At 48.8% G+C, this 11,480-nt stretch overlaps 1 long non-coding RNA gene across 1 annotated transcript; it reads right to left on the bottom strand.

Annotated features, from left to right (window-relative positions):
- Positions 1–468: 468 nt before the first annotated feature.
- LOC122937206 lies at positions 469–10,503 on the bottom strand. Its single transcript, XR_006389624.1, has 5 exons — positions 10,391–10,503; positions 9,063–9,149; positions 1,849–1,951; positions 813–916; positions 469–722 (listed from the first exon to the last, which is right to left on the bottom strand). It is a non-coding gene; the product is annotated as an uncharacterized LOC122937206 (long non-coding RNA).
- Positions 10,504–11,480: the final 977 nt, after the last annotated feature.

The raw sequence follows: 11,480 nt of genomic DNA, 5'->3' as shown, positions 1-11,480 counted from the left end.
GGAATTTCAAAATATGAAATTCACTCATCTCTAGTACATACATAAATATCAGACAGATATGAGATAGATACCTTGACAGACAGACACATAGATAGAAGTATTATTCAAGAATAGATAGATAGATAATATAAGAAATATAATAGATAGATAGATAGATATTTGGCATAACACAATGTATAAATTCAGATCATCTTGTTTTTAGCATCAAACCAGACTATTCCACCTCCTCTGATACATGCTGCAGTAGTAAATGATTGTGGTATTCTCAGTTTATACGCTATGTCGGGACAATAATCCAGAGTATTTATAATCCGGCAACTATCAGGTTCGTGTAACGCTGGATTAAAGACATTTTGTGGAATATATCTCCTTACCCTACTGCCCTCTTGTCTTAGAGGAGTGGGGGGGGGGGGGGGACATGACTACAGAACAGAAGACGTTTTCTAATTAAGAATTTAATTAGTTTAATTTCTTCTTTTACCAGCAAAATAGTATTGCAAAACTCTACATACCCCTAGAACCTTGAATTCTATGAGCTGTCCTTCAGGAGAGTATCTGCACGCCCCTGGGATATTAATTGGGGTGATCCCTCTAAAATGACTAGAATATGCTCTGTGCTCGGCCGGTATGGTCTGTCTCCTGGCTGCATTGACCTCTGTGAGGTTCGATTCCATTATACGCCGGTGTAATTGAGACACGACTCCGCTCTTCACAATGGTTTCCTGGAAAGAAAAGGCGACCTAATTACCCAGCGGTGTCACTGAGCACCATCCTGGAGTGACTGCAATATCCGCACAAGAAGCCGCTCTCACCTGAGCTTTAGTTCCCATGGTTACCGAAGGAACAGCTTCCTATTAGAGACGCGTCTTCACACGAGATCGTTATTGTCCAGGCGCTTATTTACTTCTGAATTTTCCTTTATAAAATTAGTTTAAAGGGTAGGTGTCATCAGAAAATCAAGTTGTTATTTTATTAGATTTTTTATAATTTTCTGAGATTTTTTTTTTTTTTTTTAAATCCTAAAATCGTGCCGTTTTTAGCGTGGCCACTAGGCCTAAAAATATATCCTGTACTTTAGCATTTAGAGATATGCTTTACAGCAGCCACAAGAGCCATAGACACAATTGTCAGGAAGGGACTTCATTGACTTCTATGGGAGAGTTTTCTAGGTGTGCTCTGTGACCTGTGCAGGGGTCATTGTGCAGGGAGGAGGGAAGCTAAGACATCAGTTATTGTGAATGGCAGATCCTGTGTGTGCACAAATATATATATATATATATATATATATATATAATATTTAATTGTGATCCTGCCTGTGATGATAATGAGATGACTGCTGAAAAGCGATCTCCACTGACCATGAAGCAGTGTCAATTATTAGGCTTAGTGGCCAGTGTGAAAATTGCAGGATTTTAGCATTTTTATTAAATATAGATAGTGACATTGAAAATGTAATAAAATCGCCAAAAAATGACATGTCATATTAATTTGTGGTGCGGAACAACGAAAAGAAACACCACGTAAGCACTGCGTAAATCCTTCCGGTGTTCCATTCCGTGACTCTGTTCCGCATCTGCGTAATTGCGGACCCATTCAAGTGAATGGGTCCGCATCCGTGATGCTTGGTGCACACGGACCAACGGTCGTGTGCATGAGGCCATAAAATGTGATTTAAATAGGCCATTTTATGACACATTTACTTTATTTAGATTTAAATAATTTTATTGATTGAAATTCAATAGGAACAAAATGTTTTTAATTTTTTTTCCCCCTAATAAAATAGTAATATTTCACATAATCCTCCAGCGCCAATAGCTAATTAGAGGAGGGGTAAAGGGGGCCACCAACCCTGAGCAGTGTATTCCGTGCTGGGGTCCTCAGGCTGCCGTCGTGCCTGTTTTTACATATCAATTTCATTTTTCTGGTACTGAACTTCTGTCTGTGGAAAACTCTATAAAAAATAAAAGCTCAGAATAATTCAATGAAGCTTACAAGGAGCAATAAAGTTGCAATATCTAAAAAAAAAAACATAAAAACTACAAAAAAGGTCACATCTGCAGCCTTAGTAGTTCACTAGGTCACAGCAGCTACTACTACTGCCTCTCCATCTATACATCTTATGCCTACATGTTAGGGTTCCTTGCTGGGATCTCTATTTGGTTTTGGGTTCTCAAAGCCAGTATAAAGTCTCTGATTTATTTTCTATATACCAGCATAGTCCTAGGTTAGGGTTCCACTGTGACCTCCCCAGCATAGGGATAGAGTGCAGCTTTAACGATTATTCACAGTCAGGCTGCCTAGAGAATGACAACTGCCTAAAAAAATCTAACATTTCCTGTCTACAGCTTCAATACAATTCTCAAGGCTGAGAAATACGGGTAGAGCTTCCTACCGATCATGCAGTACCATCAGGGAGGCTTCTGATCGACTCCAAATTTGTACTGCAGCAGGACAACGACCCCAAACACATAACCAATGTCACTAAGAACTAACTTCCGTGTAAAGAAGAACCTGGAAGTGATGATATGGTCCCCACAGAGCCATGATCTCAGCATCTTAAGGTTTGTCTGGGATTACATGGGGAAACAGAAGGATCTGAGCAAGCCTACCTCCTCTGAAGATCTACGGTCAGTTCTCCGAGATGTTTAGAAGAACCTTCCTGCCGAGTTTACCTAGAAGTGTACCTAGAAGAACTGATGATGTTCTGAAGGTAAAGGTGGTCACGCCAAATATTACATTTTTCTTTTATCCCTTCACTTTGCAGTTTGCAAATTGATAAAAAATAAACGATGAACACTTCTATTCTTGAAAGCATTCCTAATTTGCATCATTTTCCTCACACCTGCCTTAGACTTTTGCACAGCACAGCATATCCCATCCACTCGGAAGCCGCACGTGGCCCTTGCACAGAGTTTTAAGCAGGACTAGATTTCCTACATGACTGTGTGCAATCTGAATGGCAATTTCAGTGGCGCGTCTGTGACACATAGGGCAGGGCTGCCTGATGAGGAACCTGACAGACTTGTGTCTCGGTCCATCCCCAGATATATTTTCTTAGGTCATCACCCTATTGTCCCATTTATTTCCTCTTCACTAACCTGTAAGACTTCCTATGCTCTGAGGTCATCTCCATGACACATTGTAACGCTGCATGATGTGTGTATAGATGACTGTGTAGGACTGAATAATTGAGGTGTACATAGCCCAGCGGAATCCGTACTCCAGTACTCTGCGGACACGTCAGCGGTGTACCAGTATACTGGCTCCAAAGCCAGATAGGCACCCGGGTCTCTGGGTACCTATTTGCTTAGAAAAACCGCAAAATAAAGTATAGTAGAAAAACTATAGAAAGTTTAACAAAAGTTTAGTTACTCTTTATTAAAGGGGTTCTGCAGTTTGTTTTAACTGATGATCTATCCTCTGGATAGATCATCAGCATCTGATCAGCGGGGGTCCGACCCCCGGGACCCCCGCCGATCAGCTGTTTGAGAAGGCAGCGGCCCTCCAGCAGCGCCGCGGCCTTCTCACTGTTTACCGCAGGCCCAGTGACGTCACGACTAGTATCAACTGGCCTGGGCGGGGCTAAGCTCTGAGCTTAGCCGCGCCCAGGCCAGTTGATACTAGTCGTGACGTCACTGGGCCTGCGGTAAACAGTGAGAAGGCCGCGGCGCTGCTGGAGGGCCACTGCCTTCTCAAACAGCTGATCGGCGGGGTCGGATCCTCGCCGATCAGATGCAGAACCCCTTTAAACTATGCCCAGGGAACTGTTCCTAAAGGTTACTTTTATACAATTAGCTACAAATAGTGCCACACGCCACACAGGTCCTACTGCTACACGGTGCACAAGTAATAGGGCCATACAGTATACCAATAAGGATGCATTCACTCGACCCAAATGCTTTCTGCATCCGTATGTCCGTTCCGCACAATACAGATGAGTCCGTGTAAGGTCCGTGTTGCGTATGTTTTTTTTTTTTTTTTTTTTTTTTTTGTGGACCCATTGACTTCAATGGGTCTGTGGTCCGCATTTGCAGCCAAGAATAGGACATGTTCTATCTTTTGCAGAACGGACATACAGATGCGGAAAGCACATGGAAGACATCCGTATTTGTCATGTGAATGCCCCATTACATAGTGAACCCCTGCTGTGGATTGTCCGGAGGGAGTGGTGGAGGCCCCATTGAGTGTGTGGTGGAGGCCCCATTGAGTGTGTGGTGGAGCCCCCCTTGAGTGTGTGGTGGAGGCCCCCTTGAGTGTGTGGTGGAGGCCCCATTGAGTGTGTGGTGGAGGCCCCATTGAGTGTGTGCTGGAGGCCCCATTGAGTGTGTGGTGGAGGCCCTATTGAGTGTGTGGTGGAGGCCCCATTGAGTGTGTGGTGGAGGCCCCATTGAGTGCGTGGTGGAGGCCCCATTGAGTGCGTGGTGGAGGCCCCATTGAGTGTGTGGTGGAGGCCCCCTTGAGTGTGTGGTGGAGGCCCCATTGAGTGTGTGGTGGAGGCCCCATTGAGTGTGTGGTGGAGGCCCCATTCAGTGTGTGGTGGAGGCCCCATTCAGTGTGTGGTGGAGGCCCCATTGAGTCTAAGTGCTCATGCATACAAACATGTGGCGGCCGTTTAGTGTATTGGGGACCACAATTTTTGCACAGAGAGAAACCCCACGGAAGCACTCCGTAGCGCTTCTGTGCCTACACACCACACCTTCCGGATTGCGGACCCATTCCAGTGAACGGGTCCGCATCCGTGATGTAGTGCACAAATGGCCTGTACCCGTATATTGCTGTTAGCGGGCCGCAATACGGGCACGGCCAAGCATGAGCCCTAACTCTGTCCCAGTCCCGAGTAAGGAGTGGACGCTTGTCCCAGTCCTGAGTAAGGAGTGGACGCTGCTCTTGCTCATTCCCCAGACTTTCCCATCCCTTAAGACACGGTGGTATGAGGGAAACGGGCTCACAACACCCATTAATCCGTCTACCCTATGAGAGCTGCGTCCTGGTGCTGACCACTATGCCATCTCACTTGGTAACACTGCTGCCCTCGTCTACCCACTCCACATGGGCGCACTGAAGTCAATGCCTGGTAAGAGGCGCCCAGCTACACCTCTTACATCACTGTTTCCGTTTTTCTGTTAAAATGATTTAATTTACACAGGTTCAGGCAAAACAAGGATGTCTCGCCGTATAAACCGGAGCTGTCGTATTACCCAGGACAAGTTCAGACAAGGGGTCAATCTACACCAACCGGCGCTGTCCCGGCCTGCCCCAGTAATTGAGGGGACAGATATATTGTCTCCGCTGGTAGGAAGAAAAAATGGTGAGATTATGAGATTGACTCGACAGCAGCTGGAGTGTGGAGAAAGGCGGGCCTGCACACTGCCCCCTAGTGGTGGCGCTTATTGGCTATTCTGTGGTATGCTGATACTTGCAGTTCTGAAAGAGACCGAAGAGGTCTGTCCACGTTGGGATACACAAAAGATCGAGACCCCAGGGGTTATCACACAGCTTTCCTGGAGTCCTGCATGGAAAATGTATCCAGTAAAACGTGGCTGCTTTCTTCCAAAAACAGCACCACTCTTGTCCACGGGTTGTGTGTGGTATTACAGTTCAGCCCCATTCACTTCAATGGAGCTAAGCTGCAATACCGGACACAACCCATAGACAGGGGTGGCGCTGTTTCTGGAAGAATGCAGCCATGTTTTTCTAATCCTGGACAACCCCTTTAAGGATTGTTGCCAAGCTGGGTGGTGATGTTCCCTGCAGGAGCTGTAATGGAGGCTGCTATGGTTGCCACCCAGCTTTCCAAGAAACAGATGTGCCAAAAAAGTTGTGTCTCCAACTGATGAGAACCTAAAATTCTCAGCATGCTGGGAGTTGTAGTTTCACAGCAGCTGAAAAGCTACTGCGATAGAGGGACGAGGGGCTGCCGAGCATCTCAGATTCTGCTTATCTTGGGGGAGGAGGACAATAAGAATTGCTGAAATAGGGTGACCAATCTAAATGTCACCCCAGAGCGGATGTCCGAGATTGTCACCCAGTTTGAGGCCTCATGCCCACGGCCGTGCCCGTATTGTGGCCCGCAATCAGCCCACCCTATCATGGATGCGGACCCATTCACTTGAATAGGTCCGCAATCTGGAAGGTCCGGTGGGTAACGGGGGCATGGGACCCCACGGAAGCACTATGGTTTCTCTCTGTGTCTCTGCAACGTGGTGCGGATAGATCACGGACCCATCCAAGATGAATGGGTCTAGATCCGTCTGCGGCAACCGCATGGAGGTTGCCCGTGCATTGGGGACCGTAAATTGCGTTATGGCCGGTTCGTGTGCATGAGTCCTAAGGCTGTATTACACCGAATGCCAGCGGCATACTGGACTGGCATCCTGCTTACTGCAGGAGCGCACGGCGTCATTGGTTGCTAGGACGCCGCGCACTTCGTGCCGCAGTACAGTAATACACCTGTATAGATCATACGAGTGTATTACTGTACAGCGGCGGCGGCACAAAGCGCACGGCATCCTAGCAGCCAATGACGCGGTGCGCTCCTGCAGTAAGCAGGATGCCAGTCCGGTATCTCACTGGCCGTGTGAATGAAGCCTAATACTGACGCCGATTGCCTGCAAACTCTCGTTCAATGCCCGCTTAGAAATCATTGTTTGCCGGCGGCAGATGGTGCTGTGTAATTACGATCTGCCGCCGACAAACCAGTGTACAGCATGGGGACGAGCGATGGCGTAACGACTGCTCCCCATGCTGTGGAGGAGATCGCTGCATGTAACAGCAGTGGTCTCCTCCGCTAGCGAGCAGGCGATTGCCGGGACAATCGCTTTCTCAATCGGTCTGTGTAATGCAGCCTTTATGGACACATCAAAGTCTGCGACGCTGAATCAGGCGGCGATTTGAATGTTACTCAGCTTGTTAGAACTCCTCGCTTACGTAATATAATGGTTTATATTGTGCTTTATGCTTTTGGCCTGGGCCGTGGACGGGTAGGCCCCTCAGCGCCGGCCATGGAGACATCTGACCGCCAGACCCTTTTATTCCATTGTCTGCTATTGACATTCCTGACACCTCATCTTACATGTATCTGCTCCTTTAATGTGGTCATGTGACTCCTCAATGCCCTGTGGGGTCTCCACCGTGTGCAGTGGGGGGCATCCTATTCTACAGATACAGGCTGATTTGCAAATAGGTGCTAAATACTCCCCCCACCCCCGCCCAGGATCCCAACCGCTTCTAAAAATGTCAAAAATAAGAACCAGCTCTTCACACCCTCCGGCAGATTGGTCTAATTGGGCCCCATTGTATAATGTGTCCAGTGACACTGGGATGCTGACCTGGTGTATCTAAGCCTATCGAGTGTGATACAGTCTGCATCTCAAAGTATCTCAGCCCATCATGTGTGATACAGTCTGCACCCCCAGTGTATCTCAGCCCATCATGTGTGATACAGTCTGCGTCCCCAGTGTATCTCAGCCCATCATGTGTGATACAGTCTGCCTCCCCAGTGTATCTCAGCCCATCATGTGTGATACAGTCTGCATCCCCAGTGTATCTCAGCCCATCATGTGTGATACAGTCGGCAACCCCTAGTGTATCTCAGCCCATCATGTGTGATACAGTCTGCCTCCCCAGTGTATCTCAGCCCATCATGTGTGATACAGTCTGCCTCCCCAGTGTATCTCAGCCCATCATGTGTGATACAGTCTGCCTACCCAGTGTATCTCAGCCCATCATGTGTGATACAGTCTGCATCCCCAGTGTATCTCAGCCCATCATGTGTGATACAGTCGGCAACCCCTAGTGTATCTCAGCCCATCATGTGTGATACAGTCTGCCTCCCCAGTGTATCTCAGCCCATCATGTGTGATACAGTCTGCCTCCCCAGTGTATCTCAGCCCATCATGTGTGATACAGTCTGCCTCCCCAGTGTATCTCAGCCCATCATGTGTGATACAGTCTGCCTCCCCAGTGTATCTCAGCCCATCATGTGTGATACAGTCTGCATCCCCAGTGTATCTCAGCCCATCATGTGTGATACAGTCTGCATCCCCAGTGTATCTCAGCCCATCATGTGTGATACAGTCGGCAACCCCTAGTGTATCTCAGCCCATCATGTGTGATACAGTCTGCCTCCCCAGTGTATCTCAGCCCATCATGTGTGATACAGTCTGCCTCCCCAGTGTATCTCAGCCCATCATGTGTGATACAGTCTGCCTCCCCAGTGTATCTCAGCCCATCATGTGTGATACAGTCTGCCTCCCCAGTGTATCTCAGCCCATCATGTGTGATACAGTCTGCCTCCCCAGTGTATCTCAGCCCATCATGTGTGATACAGTCTGCGTCCCCAGTGTATCTCAGCCCATCATGTGTGATACAGTCTGCGTCCCCAGTGTATCTCAGCCCATCATGTGTGATACAGTCTGCATCCCCAGTGTATCTCAGCCCATCATGTGTGATACAGTCTGCCTCCCCAGTGTATCTCAGCCCATCATGTGTGATACAGTCTGCATCCCCAGTGTATCTCAGCCCATCATGTGTGATACAGTCTGCCTCCCCAGTGTATCTCAGCCCGTCATTTGTGATACAGTCTGCATCCCCAGTGTATCTCAGCCCATCATGTGTGAAGCATCTGAGATGCTAGTGTATCTTAGCCAGTCAGGCGTGATAACGTCTGTTGAGCCAGTGTATCTAAGCCCTGTCATGCAGGATACAGTTTCTGAGGCCCGTGTATCTAAGCCTATCTCTGGACTCTATGTACTAGATGTGCCGGCCATATACCATGTATTTTGCTTTGCGCCGTGTACAGTATACAGCACAGCGCTCAGTATCAGTAGTCGCCTGTCCAGGGGGCGTCCCTGTGAGAAGCCCCCGGTTCCACATGTCTGCTCTGTAGGGTCTTCTGGGGCCTCCTTTATCTCCGGAGCCCTTGTTGTGTCTCACACCCCGGGGCTGTTGTTGGGCCCTGGCTCCAGCTGTCTGTCAGCCCCAGAACAGCAATGCAAATGAGGCCGAGGCGGCATTGTCTGCTGCAGACGGGGCTGAGCCCAGCGCTGCTGCCGCCCGCTCACCTGGCTGCAGAGGCCTCCGACTTCACAGCACCAGATAACAAAGGTGGAAAAAAGGAAAGCTTGTCGCCTGGCGTCACCTGCCCGGACCTGGGGGAGGAACAAAGGGGTTACAGGGAGGGGGACAGACGGCTACTGGGGTAGGAAATACTGAAATCTCCCTGAAATTATACCGTCTGTCTGTCTGCCAGAGGATGGAGAGATGGACAGATAGATATGAATAGATAGATTAGATATGATAGATAGATAGATGATAGATAGGATAGATAGATGATCGATAGATAGATAGATAGATTAGATAGAAGATCGCTATGAGATAGAAGAATAGATAGATATGATAGGAGATAGATAGATAGATATGATATGAGATAGATTAGATGAGATATAGATAGCAGCTAGATAGATAGATAGATAGATAGATATATGATGAGATAGATAGAAGATAGATAGATATGAGATAGATAGATAGATAGATAGATAATAGATAGATAGATAGATAGATAGATAGATATGAGATAGATAGATATGAGATAGATAGATATGAGAGAGATAGATAGATGATAGATAGGAGATAGATAGATAGATAGAAGATAGAAGATAGATAGATAATAGATAGATGATAGATAGATAGATAGAAGATAGATAGATAATAGATAGATGATAGATAGATAGATAGATATGAAAGATAGATAGATGATAGATAGATAGATATGAGATAGATAGATAGATATGAGATAGATAGATAGATAGATATGAGATAGATAGATAGATAGATATGAGATAGATAGATGATAGATAGATAGATATGAGATAGATAGATGATAGATAGATAATAGATAGATATGAGATAGATAGATAGATAGATAGATATGAGATAGATAAACTTTCCATGTTCTTCCTAAAGAACTCAGCCGTTCACATCTTAATAAGGCCTCTTGCAGACGAACGCTGTGTGCCCGTGGCTGTATTACGGCGGGTCTGCAATACACGGGCATCGGCCATATTCACTTGAATGGGTCTACAATCACGGAGAGGCGGAACGGAAGCACGGATCAGAACCCCACGGAGGCACCACGGATCGGAACCCCACGGAGGCACTAGTGTGCCTCTGCACCGCAAAAAAAAAAATAGAACTTGTTCTATTTTTTTGCGGTGCGGACGGATCACGGACCCATTCAAGTTGACTGGGTCTCGATCCGTCCCGGCTGCCAGTGCACGGAACGGATGCACAACGTTCATGTGCAACAGGCCTAACTCTGTGCCTCAGCCAGGGATCGGAGGGTTAAGAGTCTCCCCAGTGCACTGGCCCCCAGCTATTAACCCCTTCTCACCCAGACTGGGAGCAGAGCAGCTCCTGGACATGCAGGGGCTGTCACCGGCGGCTCCTATAGACGCTGTACACGAGGCTCCTGTTGTTATATATGTGACATAAAAGAGCTTTTAGTAACCTGAGCTGTTTGTGCAACACAATCACTTTTTTTTTTTTAAAGCGACAGAGTGTCTAGACACCCACGTGATGGGGCGAGCCACTGAGCACTGGAGCCTGGGAGCAGGGAGGGAGGGGGCAGAGACAGCCAGGGAGGGGGCAGAGACAGCCCGGGAGGGAGGGGGCAGAGACAGCCAGGGAGGGGGCAGAGACAGCCAGGGAGGGAGGGGGCAGAGACAGCCCGGGAGAGACAGCCAGGGAGGGAGGGGGGAGAGACAGCCAGGGAGGGAGGGGGCAGAGACAGCCAGGGAGGGAGGGGGCAGAGACAGCCCAGGAGAGAGGGAGGGGGCAGAGACAGCCAGGGAGGGAGTGGGCAGAGACAGCCCGGGAGAGACAGCCAGGGAGGGAGGGGGCAGAGACAGCCAGGGAGGGAGGGGGCAGAGACAGCCCGGGAGAGACAGCCAGGGAGGGAGGGGGTAGAGACAGCCCAGGAGAGACAGCCAGGGAGGGGGCAGAGACAGCCCGGGAGAGACAGCCAGGGAGGGAGGGGGCAGAGACAGCCCGTGAGAGACAGCCAGGGAGGGAGGGGGCAGAGACAGCCCAGGAGAGAGGGAGGGGGCAGAGACAGCCCAAGAGAGACAGCCAGGGAGGGGGCAGAGACAGCCCAGGAGAGACAGCCTCGGAGAGAGGAAGGGGGCAGAGACAGCCTGAGAGAGACAGGGAGGGAGGGGGCGGAGACAGCCCGGGAGAGAGGGAGGAAGCAGAGACAGCTCAGGAGAGAGGAGAGACAGCTCTGGAGAGAGCAGAGAGGGATGGGGCAGAGACAGCCCCGGAGAGACAGCTCAGGAGAGAGCAGAGACAGTCCCAGAGAGACAGCTGATGAGAGAGCAGAGAAAGCCTATGAGAGAGGAGGGGGCAGAGACAGCTCAAGAGAGATCAGAGACAGCTCCAGACACAGAGAGCTCAGGAGAGAGTAGAGACAGTCCAGGAAAGAG

The sequence above is a fragment of the Bufo gargarizans genome, chromosome 1 (genome assembly GCF_014858855.1).
Source record: "Bufo gargarizans isolate SCDJY-AF-19 chromosome 1, ASM1485885v1, whole genome shotgun sequence".
Lineage (NCBI taxonomy): Eukaryota > Metazoa > Chordata > Amphibia > Anura > Bufonidae > Bufo > Bufo gargarizans.
This window is presented reverse-complemented; position numbering and strand designations above follow the sequence as displayed.